The following is a 19598-nucleotide window of genomic DNA, read 5'->3' on the forward strand; positions in this document are numbered from 1 at the left end:
CTTTCTGTATCTTAGGGGAAAACCTGTTAGAATGTGTTCCCCGTACAGCGCTATCACTAGCGCGCCATCCTTCAAGTATCCACTACCATCCCATAGGAGGAGGGGACTTGGTATGCTCCAGCTGGCTTCCGGGGAACGTCAGCAGTAATGGCGCTTTCTGCCTAATGGCAGTGCCCGTCCTGCTATCAGCGGGGAGAGTCTCTTGCCGACTGCTTCCCGCTGTGAGAAGCGTTTTACTTCCTCTGTCTGCGGGGCCGCCCCCAGCTGACAGGCGCTTCTCCCACGAGTCAGCTCAGTTGTACACAGAGCCACTCGCTGCTATCAACAAAAAAAAACTTTGAAAAGCAAAGAAAAAACCTATTACCAGTGAACAGTGTTCACTGTCTCTTGGAGCTCTTCTGATGCGCCGCCCTTCTCCTAGAGCACCCAATTCAAACTGAGGTATGTGGGGAATTGGTGGGAGGGATATGCTGTCAGCAGGAAGAAAGTTAACTCTTTAGGTGCCAGACTCCTCCCCTCCCTACTCAACCCCATGGTTAAGCAGTGTCCCCCGGATGGATGAAAGAGAAATGCCTTATTTCTGTTGTATATATCTGATACAATGAGCCTTTGTTTAGAAAGTCTTTGTGTATCGTGATATGGGGAAATGACTTGTTTGGGGTTTGTACCTTTCTTTGGGAATGTGTATTCTGCAACAGTCTGAAGAAAGTATTCATGTGAATTAGATCTTTTGACTTGCTAGATTTCCTGTGTCTAAAAACAAGATACAGGATATCACTGCAAGGTTTTAAGAATTTCATAGATAAGTGTAAATATTGTTAGCTTTGCAATGCATGTAAATCCATGTTTGTGAAAACACATTGCATCCCGATTCTAAAAATAGCCTGTGTCCAAATCAGTATAAAAAGCACTGTCTTGTACACTGAAATGTATAATTTGGATGTTCCATCTAACCTGATCAACTGGTACCATCAGCCAGTGTGAGAGCAAATAAACATCACTCTGCTTCAAAACCCTGCTTGACAACTTCTTCAATATTGCTGTAATCCTGTGACCTGCAGATTACACCCCAAATCTAATCCGTTCTCCAGCTGTTTCTGAGGTTGGATCCAGCTTTTCCAGTACCATCGCGCTGCACGCTACCCTGCAGCTCTGGTCAGTGTGATAGGCCAGGGGGGATCCATCCACAGCAACCCTGATCCATAGAAAGAGGTCAGGGGTACCAGCACATGTGTACTAGCAAGGGGGTACCCTAGCAGCGACAATTATCCAGAAGAAACATAGTAACATAGTTACTTAAGATAAAAAAAAAAAAAAAAAAAAAAAAAAAGACACTAATCCATCAAGTTCAACCTATTTTGGATCTCCTGCGATCCCTCACTTATATTTGAAATTGATACAGAGTAAGCAATTGCCAATCTGTTTCAATTGTGAAAATCCCCCCAGACCCAATATTGCAGTTCTATTTTTAACCTATGTCCACTACTATCCTTCATTTTAATTAACGGTCGTCTCCCTGGATACCCTTCTCCGCAAAAAAAATTGTCTAACCCTTTCTTAAACATATCTATTGAATCTGCCATTACAATCTTCCTTGGCAGTGAATTCCATATCTTGATTGCCCTTACTGTAAAGAACCCCTTCCTTTGCTGGTTGTGAAAACGTGGTTCTGGATGCTGAGGAGTCTTGCGGTGGCAGCATTGTAAGCCCGTCCTACTGCAGTCAGATGGCGCATTTGAGATAAAGATAGGGAACGGTGGCAAAAGTAAGCCCAGCCGGTTCCCAGCAACAACAGAAAGGGTGGCATATGCGGTCCATTCTGTCACAATAGTATTTTAATATGACTGGATTGCAGAGAGCTCTCATTCTTTGTATGTTGTGGCATAAAACATACAACTCGCTGCACTTCTATCACTCTTAAGATTTTAGTATCCCTAAGACAGCTTGTATTTCTCACATTGCTGGGTTCCAACGTGCAACAGACTAGTTGCTAAACTTGGCATGCTTGGAACTGTAGTTCAGTTGCCCACTGTGCGTCAGGGGTTGCCTAACCCCACTGCCTTTTCTTGCAAACTACATGTTGATCCAATGAATGGGTGCAACCTACAATCAGTCATCTATAGAGACTAATCGGTTATGTCAGATCTTGTACAAAGTAAAACAATGTTTTTAATGCCTTTGTATAATTTGTCTTTTTACTCAGTTAAGTAAATCAGTTAGTATCCATGTTTTTGAGTTAGGCCAGCATCCTGCAATCCCATATAACCCAGAATTCATTATTCCCCTGTTGTGCGCTTTATATGGGCATTTGTACCTCCAGAATTTGGGTGCTGTTTTCCTATGCTTATGTTTTTATGAAAGAAAAATGGAGGAAATCCTGTATATAAGACATAAACATTCCTTCCTTTTGCCTTAAAATAAATGTATAAATATTTGTATTGCTTGCTTGGGAGAGTCTCAATAATATATATTTTTATTTTTTGCTTCTTGAAGCTTTCCATAATACTAACAAAGTAATAGTGCTACATAGAAGAGGAGAATCTCATAGTCCTCCTCCCCCCAGGACTAATTAAACTGCAATGCCCCTCACATTGGACAAACAGAGTGATGGAAAAGTTGTAGAAGCAGAGTTTGACATCTCCTGTTAAATATGGTTTATGACACTAAACCTTTCATAACCATGCCAGAGAGACAATAATGCATTGAACATTATCTTGCTACTGTTGTCTGGAAACAGAAGTGTGAGAGGATGGACCGCCTCTGCCAACCTGTCTGTTGTTGCTGGGGACCGACTAGGCTTACTTTGCCACCGTCACCTTTCTTTATCCCAAATACGCCACTCCTGTCGCAACAGGAGGAGTCTGCTGCCACCACTAGGCTCCTAAACTGGCATTTAGTACTGCTTTCTTCTGAGTAACTCTCGCTGCTAGGGTACCCCCTTGCTGGTACACCTGGGCTGGTATACCTGACCTCTTGCCTTCAGATCAGGGTTGCTGTGGATAGTTCCCCCCTGGCCTATCACACTGGCCAAAGTTGCAGGAAGCAGGCAAAACGTTGACACTAGAATGCTGGGTCCACCTCAGATGAACCAGAGAATGGATTAGATTTGGGTCTAATCTGTAGGTCACAGGAAGTTACGGCAGGGTAAATAGTAGTCAAAGCAGGTTCTTGAAGCAAAAGATGGTTTATTAGCTCAAGCAGTCTTAACAAGGACAGTTCACACGCCAGTCTGTGGTACTAACGATCTTTCCAGAAGTATAGATGGCACTAGAATGAAACATTCTAAGCTCAAACATCTCACTTTTTATATACGTCTGACATAAGTCCTGGCAGGTGGTAAGGCAGCCCTCTGATCAGAGATCGTTCCGCTATGTCTGAAGTATTTTTAGTATCAGGATACGATATATGTTTCCCCAAACATAGATTTAAATGCAATTCATACTTACTTTACACTTTTCTGTGATATCCTAAAACTTGCTGTGATTTCCTGCATCCTGTTTTAGACACAGAGGATATCTAACAGCAAGTGTAATTAAACTGTCCTGTGCCTTCAGGGGTGTTGGCCATTCACACATGAAAAGGTCTAATTAACATGAGATTAACATGGGTCCTTTCTTCAGACAGTTGCAGAATACACATTTCCTCCACTCTATTGTAACTTGGGAATTTGCAAAGAAAAGTTATAAATCCACAAACAAGTAATTTCCTTACATAACACATCCCAATGTAACACGATCAGTGCATATGCAATTATACATTGGTGCCTGCACCTGTGTTTGAAATACATTTCTACAATAAATTATTTCTTATAATATTTATCTTTATTGAAGTTTTTAAGGCAGTTTCAACAGAGATTCACAAAAACAGATAAGTGGATAACAAAACCACCTCATTAATACAAAATGTCATAATAACACATTCAAATAAATGTTATAATAGAAGAAGAAGGAAGAGAGAAAAAGGAAAAGACAGAGACAGGGATAGGGATAGGTAAGGGGGGGGGGCAATGTTTCCTAGTACAGATTATGTAAATAAACAATTCAAGTCCTAGCAAGGAGAGTAGGTGAGAGAACTGGTTTGTTTAAATGATTACATTTATCGGAGTCCTGGAATTCGAGCCATGGGCTCCAAATGGAGTAATATTCAGTAACTTTATCAGCAGATGAAAGTAAAAGCTCATCCATAACTCTATAAAACTCCAATCTCTGGAACCACTCCCGGATGGTTGGGGGGGTTAGGAGATGTCCAATGGGTTGGAATCACTGCTTTCGCAGCCAAAATCAGATAACGTAAAATGTTTTTTTTAAACCTGGAAATTGGAACGTCGATCTTGTTGAGAAGCCAGAAGGCGGGACTATCAGGAACATCATCTTCTAATATTTTAGCAGAGACCTCCATGACCTTGGACCAGAAAGGTCTGAGTATCTCACAATCCCACCAGATATGCATAGTAGTGCCCGGGCATTCTGGCATCTCCAACAGGAGTCAGAAACACCATGGCAAAAGTTTGCTAGTTGGGCTGGGCACCTATACCATCTTGTTAGAACCTTGTAATTAGTTTCTATTATAGAGACACTAGCAGAACAAGCATGTGTGGTCTCAAAAATGGCTAACCAGTCTGCTTCACGGACCTGCTCTCCCAGATCTTGCTGCCAAGCAGTGGTGAATTTGGGTAAGGAGCTAAAAAGGTTTTCTATAAGTAGTTTGTAGATTTTGGAGAGCAGGTGGGTAAGACAGCCATCTGCTAGACACCATGTTTCAAACGCTGTGAGGGCTCTAGTTATATGATTACGAGGTAATCCCGAGGTCAGGAAGTGCTTGATCTGGAGGTATCTCCAAATCTCCAATCCCGGAAGCTCCCACTTGGACTGGATCTCAAGAAAGGAGGACACACCGGTGGAATTTATCAGCTGGCCGACACGTGTAATCCCAGCATGCACCCATGTCTTAAAGGGGCGAGTTTGTACGCCTGGGGGGAAAAGAGGATTATCAAATAAGGGGGTCAGTGGTGAAATAATAGAGGAGAGGTGTGGAAGGATCCGAAGTCTGGACCATACTAAAATGGTAGTACCAATTATGGGGTGTCTGATGATAGGTAGTTTGCTTAACCATGGAGTAAATCGAGGTGAGGAAGGAAGGTATGATCCTTCAATAACGATCCACTGCTTCTCACTATTAGCGTTTGACCACTCTCAGCAATTTCTGTAGGTCATCTCTCTCGGTCATCTCTCTCTCTCTCTCATATTTGCACATATAAAAACTAAATATTAGTTGTGTCTCGGTGAAAACACCTCGACATGAAAACGTAAGCACAAAATGAAGCCCAATCAACGCACCAAGACAGAACTTGTCCCCAAAAAATATATATAATTGGAAGGTTTGTGATAGTACAGACTATTGTCAAAATGCAGCATAGGAAAGAAGCAGGGATCATACCAGCCAGACAAATATAACCCAGTGCAAATCTGTTATATCTCTCTTCCAGAAAATGACTAAAGCATTTTACAAAGATAAATGTAACAGGATGGACCGCCTATGCCACCCTGTCTGTTGTTGCTGGGAACCGGCTGGCCTTAATTTGCCACCGTTCCCTTTCGCTATCCCAAATGTGCCCTCTTTCCGCAGTAGGAGGGGCTTACAAATGCTGCCACCACTGGACTCCTTACCGGCATCCAGTACCGGGTTGCAAGGTAGCAGGCAGAGCAGTGGTACAGGAAAAGCTGGGTCTAACCATAGAAACAGCCGGAGGACGGATTAGATTTAGGGTCTAATCTAAGGTCACAGGATTACAGCAATATTGAAGATGTTTCCAAGCAGGTCTTTGAAGCAAGTGATGTTTATTTGCTCTCACACTGGATGAAGGTACCAGGTCAGAAGAACAAAAGGAATATTGCAGTGTACAAGACAGTGCTTTTTATACTGATTTGGACACAGGCTATTTTCAGAATCAGAATGCAATGTGTTTACACAAACATGGATTTACATGCATTGCAAAGTCAACAATATTTACACTTATCTATGAAATTCTAGAGATGCTGTGATGTTCTGCATCTGGTTTTCAGATGCAGAGAATCTAGAGCCAGTCTTAATTAAAAGTTCCTGCCTTCAATGTTGGACCTTCACACATCAAAATATCTAATTAGCAAAATACAATAGTCCAAAATACACATTCCCAAAGAAAAGTACAAACCCCAAACAAGCAACTTCCCCACATCACAACACACAAAAGACTTCCATCCACAAAGGCTTATTGTATCAGATATATACCTTAAGAAATAATGCATCACCTCTAGCAAGGTTAAACAAGAAACACATTTTTCCCCTGGTCTCAGAAATTAAAGATTTCCCTTACCAAAATATACACAATATCAAAAATAAGTGCATGTGCAATTTTATAAATAAGCACCCTGCGCTATTTCCTTAAATACATTTATACCAGAGGTTATTTATCAGTGATCCAGTCACAGTAAAGTTCTAAAAAAAAAGAAAACAAAGGATATGTTTTATATTTATTCCACCATAAGATAATAGCCTGGCATATATTAAAAAAAAAAAAATGCGCATGTACTATAAAATTACTAGGCCTGAGCTCATAAAACGATATTCCTATCCTTCTGTGACAGGATGAACTGCCTGTGGCTGGATCGCTTATAAATAACATATGGTATAAATTTATTTAAAGGAAACAGCAAAGGCCGCTTATTTATATAATTGCAAATGTACTTACTTTTTATATTGGGTGCATTTTGGTATCGGAAATGTCTTGTTTGGGATTTTGTAACTTTGCTAGAGGAAATCTCCAATTAAGTATATGTGTGGAGGGACTCTGATATCAGGAAATGCTAGCGAAGTCTTTTGATGTGAAGTGTCAAATGCCTGCTCTGGCCTGAAGGCTCAGCAGAGAGCCGCTACCTGTATCCTGGTTAAAGTGAAAGGAAATCTCTGATCAATGTGATTTAGGATATCACTGAGTACTGCAAATTTTGTTAAGTATAAATTGCATTTAAATCCATGTTTGGGGTAACATATTACATCCTGATACTAAAAATAACTCAGACTTCAGGGGGCTGGCTTACCCCTGCGAGGCTGTGTCCAAAATTGTATAAAACAGCACTGGTTTGTACTGAAATATATCATTCTTGTTTCTTCTGACCTCTTGATCACTGGTACCTTAAACCAGTGTGAAAGCAAATAAACATCACTTGTTTTAAAGACCTGCTTGACAACTTCTTCCACGCTGAAATTCCAGATTAGACTCAACTTTAATCTGTTCCCGACTGTACTGAGGTTTGGACCCAGCTTTCTGGTACTACCGCTCTGCCTGCTACCGAGCAGCTCTGGCCCTTTTAGTTTCACAAATTATGTCACCCATTATTTTAAAAGTTCTTTTATTCACAAGTCACAATATTTTCTCCCTTTTGATGTTTTCTCTTCGTGGTTTTGCATGCATGTTAATTTTTACAACATATAAAGTCATCGTCTGGGTGACCTAGGCAAGTAGTTGTCTAAGTATTTTTGTTCAATGTAACTGTTCACCAATTTTTCTTTGAGATTTTGAGGTCTGGTATTTTTTTTTTTTTTTAAATTAACAGATTTCTGGGAAAATGTTCTTGTAAACCTGCATATTTTAGTAAATCATTCCAATGCTTCTCTACTATCCTTCAACCTCTATTGGCAGAACTATTACATTGGGTGATAAGCAGAATTTCTGTGCCAATTGATTGCTTATTACAGTGTTTGTATGAGAGAAGCCCTGTTCTATCTAGATTTTGTTTTAGCTCTTCTTTTCATTTTGAATTGTCATGTGACCTCTTCAAATTTCATGATCAGGTTTTTTCCTTGCTCAATATAGTTTGAGGGAATTTGTTCCAAAGGAATTGGTATTCTTTTAGAGATAAAATTCCTATACTCACCCCCTTCTTTTAATAATTCTTGTAATTTTGTTTTATATTCAGTAGTATTGTCATTTTTAAGGATTTCAAATGGTGTCTCATCCGAGAGGAGTTTATGGGGTTCTTTAACATAATTAATTCTGTTTAGAAGGCTCTGGTTTGATTACCAAATCCTTATTTTCTTCAAGTTCCTTCAATGCTTCCTTTGTCACATTAAACTTCATCTTATTATCTCTTAATGCTTTGAGATCCTCTTCTGCCAATTTCTTAAAAGTTTGGGTATAGTGATTCTTCATAAAGCCTGGACTGAACTTATTTTTAAAAGGTGTATGTTTATAAATCATTGTATCCCTCTGAGGGGTTACTTGTTCAACCTCAGCTGCCTATGTTTCATAAAGTATTTCTTTAAGTTTCATTTTTCTTTTAAATGTCTATAAGTCTAATACAGGTTTGGAACTTATTATGTGGAGACAATTTCAAACCTTTTTAAAGCATACTGACAGTGACTGGTTTGCCATTTAGTTGTAAAGACTCAGATTGAATATACCTTCCGGATTCAGTAAGCCTTCTGATTTTAGATCCTGATTGGTGCTTTTCTTTTGCCCCCTTCTTCTGCCTCTTCTTGTTCTAATCCACTTTTTATGTTGTTCCTTACTATTTGCTAGCTCATGGGATCTCCCCTGGTGGTTCTCTTATGTCTACAAAAAAAAAAAAAAAAAAGATGAAAAAACAGTTGCTCTATTACATCTATTTCCTCTTCTAATACTTTTACAATGGCCTCATGTTCTCCTTTTCTTCAATGCATATCTATGCAGTCATCTTTTATTGACTTGATTTTTACATATCTTTTACCCCCTCTTTAAATGATTTCTTCATTAAACTGACCCCCACCATTTTTGGGTTAGGGAATGCCCTCTTATACTTTTGCTCTCCATATTTGTTCCTTCCACCACTGTTATAAACTCTGTCAATTCTATTATTCTCAAACTTGTTACTGGACATGTTTTTTCTGTCGACTTGGGCATCCTTCTGATTAATGCTTAGAAGCTTGCATATTACGCATTCTATTTAAGAACCAAATATTTTTATGGGGAGTTAATATCACAAGACCTCCAACTGAAAATGGAAAGGTTAATGTCAGGGGAAGAAAGTTATTTACTTTTAAAATAAAGTAAAAAACACAGATTTAAAAAGTTTCATGTATTGCCCCCACAAAAGGTCGCAAATGTAGAGTCTGGAGTGAATAGTGTGTTCTCTATTGACTCCAACCTACAAAGCATAAGAAGTGCACATGGACATTGCCACCTAATGTCAAATGTGATCTTGTTTGACATATGCGGTGTCAGGGTTGTTTATCACGACATCAGAGGCGAACTAGCATTAATGTGGAATTTGCAATTTAAAACATTGTCAGCACACCTGAAATTTTCAAGATGAACACAGCAAATGCTCTACTTCCAAATGAGTATTCTTCTGTATCTCTAGAGTATAATTACATACTATATCCAATGTTGTTCTGTGCTTTCTGTTAGTGTAAGCTACTTTTGTGGTGGCAAAATAAACATTTCACAAAAAATTAGAATCTGTACCATCATCATCACCATTTATTTATATAACACCACTAATTCCACAGCGCTGTACAGAGAACTCATTCACATCAGTCCCTGCCCCATTGGAGCTTACAGTCTAAATTCCCTAATATAGACACACTCACACACAGACAGAGGGAGAGACTAGGGCCAAATTTGATAGCATATTCTGTGAGGCAGAAGTGCTAACTACTAGGCCACTGTGCTGCCCCATACTATGAACAGATAACAGTAATTGTCCAGCAACATGATGATTGGTATTTTTATAACAATACTAGAACTGATTTATTTACAAAAATAAAACCTATGCACAGAATATCATCCAATAAATGTACAGGAACAACATAGTACAGAGCATAAATAAAAGGGCAGTATCTGAAAAGCCATATAGCCTCCCACCCTCATCCAAGACACAATTATGCCAATCTGTGCTGACCTATAATCGTGTGAAAGTACTTCAATGACAACATAAGATATACATTATTTTTTTTAAAAAAAGCAATTATATTGGTGTTAGCAACCTCGTCTCTAAAGTCCATATGTAGAATGTGAAGTATTACGTAAACTGGCTTTTTAAACAATTTAAGACTGGGCCTTACCTGCAAACTCGTCTATCAGCAATCATTTGACCATACCATCAGAAGCCGTTCTGAACCGTCAGATAACGGAAGTTGCCCGACGTCAGGTATTCTCCCACTGAGCTGAGCGGTGTCATGGTGACAATACCATAAAGTTCCTGTTGCACGAAAGAGAGACCAGTGACGTCAGAGACGGGAGGTTCTCATGGCTGTATAGTCTAGCCGGAAAGTGCAGCGACAGGGATTATGTTCGTACAATAATAAATAAAATAATATACAAATGAAATGACGGTGTATAAAATCATGTCAGCTTCTAAAACAATGAAATACCAGTGGCAAATGAAAATTATGCTGTTATGAATGTTTTGAATTCTACACATGTATTCTGACCTAAATGCATCTTTTTTTTTAGCGGTGAGATCAGTGTGGAACATACTATGAAATTACAGGAAAAGAAAACCTGAATAAATGTAGTAGCAAAAGAAAATCAAGGAACCTAAGGGGTCTATGCTTAAAACTGATCAAGCACTTAAATCAGCTGTTTCTGCATGATTTAAGTCTAGTTGTCATGCATTAACTGCCTAAAGGAGAAGATTTCACAGAAATCTCCGTTTAGTAAAATATCGTGCAGGATCACAGTACCCATAGATTACTATATGGACTGTGATGTACTGCAATGCATTAAGCTTTGCATTGCGCAGAAAAGTCCCTCTCATCTACCCCACCTGTGCCACCTTCTCCCCTGTACCTCTCATCTACCCCCCTCTGTGCCACCTTCTCCCCTGACCCTCTCATATACCCCACCCTGCGCTATCTTCAAAGGTCTGGGTTATGTGAGACCTCTGGCCATTTGTGTACAACCATGGTGACTGTTCCACCAATCTCATGTATGAATGGTCCTAAGTGATGCTTCTTTATCACACAGACCTTTGAGTTTCGTGGGCACTTCCATACCAAACAGTTTGCTAGATCTAAAATTCAGCCATTCTGTGTCACTACATCAGTTCCGATAATGGCATCAGAACCTGAATAATACCACAGGAATTTTTAAAGTGAAATCATTGTTGATTTTCAAAGCAACTTCCTCAATTCTTTGGGCTCCCCCCCCCCCCCCCTTGTTAGTGATCAAATCCATGTTCTACATTGGAGATTGAAATTTCTGCCCCAGTATCAAGCATAATTCTGAGTAATTAATTTTTTATTCTGGCCATTATGTGGGGTCTCCCTGAGGAATCCATTATGATATTGAATATTGGTGCCAGATCCTTAGGGGTCCCTAACCTTCAATCTAATTGCACAAGGTTCCCAGTAGGGACATCTGCAGTGCGAACTGCTACTTGTGCTTTCTGTACGTCACAATTGTTTACCTGTTCTAAAGAGTTCTGTGTCTTTGGAGTCACTGAGCTATGTGACTGTACAGGAGACTGTTCTGTTCAGAATCAGATGCACAAATGTGTGTCGCTTGTAAGTACAAATACTGATTTGTACTTACAAGCGACACACATTTGTGCATCTGATTCAGCTGCTGCAGTTTTGACTGGGTATGTGTTTGCACATCTAACTCTAACATGAGGCTTTTTTTTAAAGCCATTGTTATTGCTCAAGTGTTCAGAGTCACTTATATACTCTTTGCGAACACCTTGTGGACAGTTATGTCTTACATAGCCAAACTTTAGACATACATAACATTGCATATTCACCCATTTCTCATGTGGAGGAGCTGTAGGGGTAATATGTGTCTGTCTGCACACATTGCCATATGTTGTGTAATGGTTATCTTGTGATCTGCCATTTACCACAACATATTCCCTGATCTTCAGTGACTTTCTATTTTTCATCAAATCTTGTCTGTACACTTCTATAACCATTGCTGTGTTTGCAAACGTTGGTTCTTTAGCCTAACTTAAGCAAATTGCTGTGTCAACATATGGAAACTTTTCAACAAACGTGCGTATCATGCCTTGTGGAACTTCTGTACCTTGATCTTTGGTTACTTTTCTATACATTGCTTCAAACCACATAGAGACAATGGCTCATTGTGAATGGTTGGTTTAAAGTTAGATCTCTAGGGTAACTTTCCAATGACCAGTTGCCCATTTCATGAGGAAAGAAAGTCTCTCTTCTTCATCGTGAATTGACCATTTTTGGGAGCAGTTCTTCCAGTTGCTGCATACCTCTGATTGAGGTGAGTGGGTAACCACAATTTAAACAAGTCTATGCAATGTTCTGGGGCGACACTAAATTTGTCACAATGTCCCTCAAAAATATTGCAAGAGGTAAAAGGGTTTATACTGGAATTTCCTTACGGATTTTCAACAGAAATTGAGTCTTCTCCATACTATAATTTCGATGGGGAACATAAAATCCTGTGCCATTAGCGTGACTTGTTTATGGTGTAGGAGCTGTATGTACAGTTTCCCAACCGCTACCTAGGCCTAAAACTTGATCATCCAAAAATTGTGCACGACCGTTAGATCCATTCCACATGGGTGTTGGGGAATAAGTTAAAGTGTGTGCTACAGGGTCAGGCACTGATGCTATTGGATTTCTCTGATCTATCAAAGGAGTAAGTATGGGCACATTATTTCCTATACTCCCTGTTTCACTGCTTCTCTTATCTGTTATACATACCTGCATTCTAGGCATGGATGTATTATGTGTTGTGGAGAAGGGTGATAACTCATTGATTATTTTTTGCATATTGGTTATCATCTGTGCTCTATTGATTAAATCACTTTAAAATTCAGCAATTAGAACTTCATTAGATGCTATCTTATCCCTGAATACATCGATCTCTGTATACAGGTCTGCCAATTCCTTATGAACATCTGTGTAATATTTTTCTCTCTATAATAATATGGAATTGAGCATACAAATCTGCCTTCCCCTATCTATATTGGTCATATCTTTGTCTTCCAATTGTGCTTCAAGTATAGAAACACTTTTTGTTTTTTAACTATTTATTTTGAAAAATAGCAATGATATACAGACAAGAATCAGCAATTGCAGGAGTAGAAAAACCCCCCCTAAAAAACAGAACATGGGTAAATGACAATGTAACAGCAAATATTTGAATAGCAAATATCAAAGACAACAACAGACTGCAATTGAACAAACAAGTAAGTACACAATTGTTGCCCAGATTACCCAATATTCTATAACAATTTATAAAATAGTATAGTGTGGGGTGGGGGGGGAGGGGCACTGGTCGTTACGGAAAAAAGAGAAAACATTCTTCCTTTTTTACTTTTTAAAAAAAAAAGTGCAGAAAAGAATACTTCCCAGACACTCGGGAAAGGGGAACAGCTTCAAGAGCCAGACCACCTATGAACATAGGGAGTTCTTAACAGGAAGGAGTTGGTGCAGGAACTAAGGGGTTATAAGTAAAGCCAAGGAGCCCAAATCTCATGGAATTTCTCATCCTTATCGTGTAGATGGTATGTAATCTGTTCCATCTGGGCAATAAACCAAATATAGGATTGTAAGGCCGCCATACGGCTCAACTTGTTTCCATGACTTAGCCACTAGGCATCGCGAAGCAGCAAGGATATGGGAAGCCAATTTCGCAGATTGTATCATTATCAATCAGAGGATAACAGAGAAGAAAAGACTACAGGTCTTTCCGGACGGGGGAAGGGAAGAAGGGAGGAGAGATGGGCCTTAACTCGATTCCAAAAGGAGGATATTTTAGGGCAGGACCACCACATATGTAAGAAAGATCCCATCTGTCCACAACCCCGCCAACATAATGGAGAACTAGAGGGGAACATTTTAGTGATTTTGTCAAGGGTGTAGTACCACCTATAGTATATTTTATATGCGATCTCCTTAACCAAAGTGGAAATAGAGCTGGTGGCGACCTGTTCCCTTATGATTTCCCAATAATCCTCCTCTGGGTGGGGGCCCAGATCCCTCTCCCACTCCCTCTCATGCCTACCGCCTGGAGGTAAAAGTACATTGAGAAATAAGCTGTAGATAAAGGAAATCGTGCCCCTACCCAAAGGTGAGGAGAGACATAAGGTTTCAAAGGGGGAATCAAGAGAGGGGAAGGAGCCCCTCCGAGGAGAGAGCCCACAAAGTGTCATAACTGGAAATACTCGTAGAATTTAGGATGGAGACTTGGATATTTAGAGCGCAGATCATCACAAGAGATAAAGGCACCTTGAAATATTAGATCTCCCGCAGAGAGCCAGGGACTATAGAAGGCAGAGGAGAGCCCAGGAGGAAAGGCAGGGTTACACCAAAGAGGTAGAAAAGGAAGAGAAGACACCGGGATATTGAGATGGGGCCGGCAGGTCTCCCAGCTCACAGCTGAGAATAAGGAGATCTAGCTTGTTTTGAGAGACACCATATACAGGAAAGAATTGGAAATTTAAGATAGGTGGATTTGATGTCAACCCATGACAATGGCGCGGGGGGGGGGGGGGCAAAAGAGGCCACAATGTGACTCAAGTGAGCAGCCCAATAGTAAATTTTGAAATCCGGGAAACCCCTACCACCACATCTGGTGGGTCTCTTTAAGAGAGCCAGCTTAATCCTGGGACTCCGGCCATTCCAGACAAATCTAGAGAGACATTTTTGGATAGATGAGAGATTCGAAAGGGGGACTCTAACAGGAAGGGTCTGAAAGTAATAAAGAAGCTTAGGAAGGAGGTTCATCTTGACAGAAATGATCCTGCCCAGCCATGAGATGATCAATGAACGCCAGGAGAAAGTCAGGACTTGATTTTAGCAAAAAGGCCCGGGTAGTTCTCCCGGTACAAGGAGTCGTAGAAGTCGGTAACAAAAATACCTAAAGTATTTAATTTTCTTTTTTTTCCACCGAAAATTAAAACAGGAGGTGAGTGCCAGTCCCTCCAGGGAGGGAATATTAAGGAGGAGGGCTTCCGATTTAGCAATATTAATCTTATAACCAGAAAGTTGCCCATATTGGTGTAAAATGTTGAAGAGTCCGGGGAGCAACTTCCACCGGCTGCTGGAGAGTCAAAAGGACATCATCCGCAAAGAGAGAGCACACTCTCCACATCCGCTGTTCGCAAACCCTGTATATCCGGACAGGCTCGGACAGAAGCAGCAAGAGGCTCTGTAACGAGGGCAAAGATGAGAGGAGATAGAACAACCTTGGCAAGTACCGTTGGATATGGTAATAAGATCAGAAGGAGAGCCGTTGATCATGACTCTCCCAGAGGGTTGAGAATACAAGGCTTGAAAACCAGTAAGGGGGCTACCCGAGATTCCAAACGCAGACAAGGCTCGGGACATAAAGTTCCAGGAGATCCTGTCAAAAGCCTTCTCGCTGTCAAGGGAGAGACTAATAGCCAGGGCCCTCTTGGTATTAATGATATGAATCAAATCAACGACTCTCCTGGTATTATCTCTGGCCTGATGGCCCAGTATGAAGCCAACCTGGTCGTAATGTACAAGAGAGGGAAGGACCAAATTTAATCTATTAGCCAACATTTTAGCATATAATTTAACATCTGTATTAAGCAGGGAGATAACTAGTGCAGTCATGAACATCTTTAACCTCTTTATGAATAACGGAGATCCGAGCCTCCAAAGAATCCCTGGACCAAGAACCCCTGGTCAGGATTGAGTTGAAGAGAGTGTGCAAACGAAGGACCAGAAACCCAGCAAACCTCTTATAATAGACAGCAGTGAAGCCGTCAGGCCCTGGAGCCTTTCCTGATTTCTGAGACGTTATGGTCTGTTCAGTCTCATCCCCAGTAATCTCATCCCCTAGAAGAGCACTAGCCTGTGCAGAGCGTTTCGGAAGCTTAGAAGAAGAAAGAAAAGAATCAATCAACTGCGAGTGTTGTAGGGAGACTAAGGGATCAGAGGGCTGAGGAAGGTTGTAAAGTTTAGTATAGTAGGATTGGAAGGCAGCACGTATCCGCTGATGGTCATAATGTAAAACTCCATCAGAGTCCCTGATAGCCAGAAGATTCCGGGCCGCCATCTTAGCACTAAGTTTGGTGGCCAGCAATCTATTGGCCTTGTCGCCCTTTTCATAAAAGCGCTGATTGAGCCACTTCAGCTTATTAGCAACCTGGTGGGATAATAAGAGATTTAATTCACCCCGAACAGAAGCAATTTCCTGGAGAACTAGGGGATCAGGATTCAATTTGTGACATTGCTCTAGAGTTCTCGACGAGTTCGTCAGCTGAATAGTTTTAGCCAGACGAAATTGCTTAGTCCGAGATGCCAGAGCAATAAGATGACCCCGTATTACCGCCTTATGAGCATCCCAAAGAGTCATAGGAGAAATATCATCGGTGTCGTTCGTCACAAAGTATTCAGAGAGAAGAGAATGAAGGTGAGCAATAGTTTCTTTATCATGCAGGAGTGATTTGTTAATTCTCCAGTTTGCTTTAGGAGGGCAGTGGGCAAGGGAGGTAAGTACAGCTGAAACAGGGGCATGGTCCGACCAAGTAGCAGGAAAAATCTGGGAAGAGCTAAGTTTATCGTATCAATCCTGGAGTAAGTACTATGGGTAGAAAAGAAGAAGGTATAGTCCCTGGCCAAGGGGTCAAGTACTCTCCATGAATCATATACGTTATGGAGTTTCAGAAAAGCCTGTAAGGCAGCAGTATTGTGGACATCTCTCCTCAGGGTAGAAGAGGAGGAGACTGAGGAACGATCTATAGTCGGGGCTAAGACAGCATTGAAATCACCAGCGACAATAAGTTCACCCTGACGAACACGCGCTAGCAAAGACCCAATTTTTAGAAGAATTTATGCTGACCAGTGTTGGGTGCATAGAGGTTCACTAGAGTACAGGGGAGATTATTTAAAGTGTCTATGAGGATCAGGAATCTATCTTCGTTATCCTTATGACAGTCATGGTAGTTCAAAAATTAAATGGCGCGCAAACAAGATTGCTACACCCCGCTTTTTCTGCCTATGATCACATGCATATGTCAGGGGGAATTTTCAGGAACGAAGCTCAGGGTGGAGATATTTGACAAAATGTGTTTCTTGTAGGAATATCAAGTCTCCTTAAAGAGACTTGAGTGACGAATGGAGCTTAGCCTGTGAAAAGTGGATTGACATATTGATTGGTGATTCTATATAGCCAAATATACTCCATTTTGTTTGCTCAATTTTAAAAGATACATTTTATGCTTAGAATATATTCTGTAAAATATGTAACAGCTTTTTGCAATCCTAATGCCTGACATTTACGAAAATATCATGATGTTGATAACAGAGGAAGTATGTTTTTACAGATAGGACCTGCGGTTAAGCCATTTCTTAGAATTTAGCAGGGTAGATGGAGGCTATCTTCTCTACCCATATAGCTTGCGGTTAGCGGGGGCTGATGTCTGGGGCTGATGTTTGTGACGATTTATGCATTATAGGCAGTGCAATAACATAACAGCTAAAATATAAATGTAATTGTACTTTGTGGAATAAACTCAGAACTCACTTTGACAACACCGAACTTGAGTGTTCTCTTTCTGATTTCCTCAGCTAGCTGACAATTCATAAGTTACAATATTAGTTACTGAGACTCAAGGATAGGCTGTTGAATGATATCCTCACTTAAAGGATAAAGGGTGGGGATTTCACCTCTAACATTTCTTGGTGCCGAAAAAAACCCGGGAGGCCAAGTGATTGGATCGAAGAACAAGGACGGTTCTGACTGGGAATATCCACGACGTCTATAACCGCGGTAAGTAACATATTGATTAGCGATTTTCGCCAATTGTTTCTTGACGTGTCTTGAGATTCCTGTCAGACAGTTAGTTTTTCTTTCAAATCCAAGCGCCTCTCTATAACCCTGCCTCCTTGTCTCAGTATAAGAGTAAAATTGACTAAGATTATCTGTATTTACTGTTGTCATATATTATTGATGAATTGATAAGGAAAAACAATTGTTATTCAACAGTCAAATTGTATGGTCAGCTATATTACAAAGATAATATTATATAAATGACTGAAACCTTTAATATTTTAGAGGATGCCTTTATAAATAAGGAAAATACATACGGTTGTAATTGTTGTGTAGGAAGTTTAAAATGGTTTGTACATGGTAGAACTGCCGCTTTGTTTTATTTTGTAACAAAATCAGTGAAAGAACCTTTTGTATTTAAAAAAACTGATCGTCGTAGAAGGAGGATTTGGGGAAAAAACAAAACTACCATTTCAGGCATTTTGACAACTGGATATCACGGGTCAGTAAACCTCAGAGAAGGAAAAAGTCTCCATCAAATAATTAATGAACCAGAGCCAGACAGATTCTTTTGTCCCTATTCAATTCACTACACAGAGTTAGTGGACCACCTGATTGACGCAGGTAACACAGAACTAATATAATGTTCTGCGACAGTTATATGGATTTATAACTAACAGAAATTAGAGGATAAAAATTGTTGTGACCCATTCTTCAATAATTAATACATAACAGAAGTGTTGATTGCCTATAACAAAACTCTTTTTAAAGGAATAGGGAAAGTATTAATAAATTGAGAAAGGATAGAATGGGAGCCTCTAACGGCAAGGGTGGACGCACCCCTGTCGAAATAGTCAAGGAAAAGGTTGGTCCACATGCAGTGAAGGGAATAGGAAAGCTACTTAAAAGAGGAGGATTTCCCCCAGAAGGAGAATTTAATTCTACAAAATGGAAAGACTTTAGAAAATGTAACTGTCAGACGCCGTCCCCGCGCCTCCACGCTAAGCAGAGACGGACGTCTGACTCTCTCTGAGCGTCCCGTTGCTAGGCAACAGAGACGCGTCTTCCGGCGGCGGTGTGCGCATGCGCGCCCGTCGCCATGACAACGGGACGCGCTGCTGAAGCTTCCTGTCGGCGGCCAGCTGTCTGACCGCCGAATCACTGCCGACCAATGAGAGTGAAGGACTTCCTATATATATCCTGCTCTGACATCACTAGGATGCCAGAGCAACTAGTTATCTAGCCTCCAGCATTCCAGCTATACCTTATTGTATACTATCGATTGATTCCTGTTACTGACCCGGCTTCCTGACCTCGCCTTTGGATTTTCCCTGTGTCCTGCCTTGTTACTTCGGTTTAACCCTGGCCTGCTGACTATCCTCTGCCTCCTGATTTGGTACCTTATCTGCCCGCTTGGTTCTGACTCGGCCTGTACGTCTACGGATTTGCCCTTACCTCGCAAGTAGCTATCTGGGAGGGCCGCGACCTGCACGTCGCTCGCCGCGAAGTCCAAACTCCCTTGCGGGGGTCCCTGGTGAATACCGGCGGCGTGTTAGACTCCGCGCCTCCTTGTGTAGCTGAGCCAATACTTGCAGGTACTAAAGTCACCTCTGTGACAGTTTGCTCTGGCCATGTCGACCGAGTCGTCTAATGAACCTTCAGCACGTGACCTACTACTCCATTTGGCTCATAGAGTTGAGAAACAAGAGGCTGAGCAAGCACAGTTGCTTCATTGCATTCAAGGAGTCGCCTCACGTCTCGAGACCCTCCAGACCTCTATGACCGCAGCTCAGAATGTTCCCGTGACTACCTCAGCGGCTGCAGCGACCTCCTCCTCTCCTGCCGTGGCATCCACTGCTGTTTT

At 41.0% G+C, this 19598-nt stretch overlaps 2 protein-coding genes across 3 annotated transcripts in view; one reads left to right on the forward strand and one right to left on the reverse strand.

The window, feature by feature from the left end:
• The window catches only part of PSKH1 (protein serine kinase H1), a 48870-nt gene extending 38660 nt beyond the window's left edge, over positions 1-10210 (reverse strand). The window contains exons 1-2 of one of the 2 annotated variants that reach the window (XM_075188812.1): positions 10081-10209; positions 8440-8590 (exon numbers count right to left, since the gene is read on the reverse strand). The gene's annotated coding sequence lies outside the window, so the exon portion shown is untranslated. Of the gene's footprint in view, positions 1-8439; positions 8591-10080 lie in introns of both variants that reach the window. The other variant, XM_075188815.1, reaches the window with a different exon arrangement.
• A 7261-nt stretch (positions 10211-17471) lies between these two features.
• PLA2G15 (phospholipase A2 group XV) overlaps positions 17472-19598 on the forward strand; it is a 205484-nt gene continuing 203357 nt past the window's right edge. The window contains 1 exon segment of the mRNA XM_075188816.1: positions 17472-17734. The gene's annotated coding sequence lies outside the window, so the exon portion shown is untranslated.

This window comes from Mixophyes fleayi, chromosome 10 (assembly GCF_038048845.1).
Source record: "Mixophyes fleayi isolate aMixFle1 chromosome 10, aMixFle1.hap1, whole genome shotgun sequence".
Classification (NCBI taxonomy): domain Eukaryota; kingdom Metazoa; phylum Chordata; class Amphibia; order Anura; family Limnodynastidae; genus Mixophyes; species Mixophyes fleayi.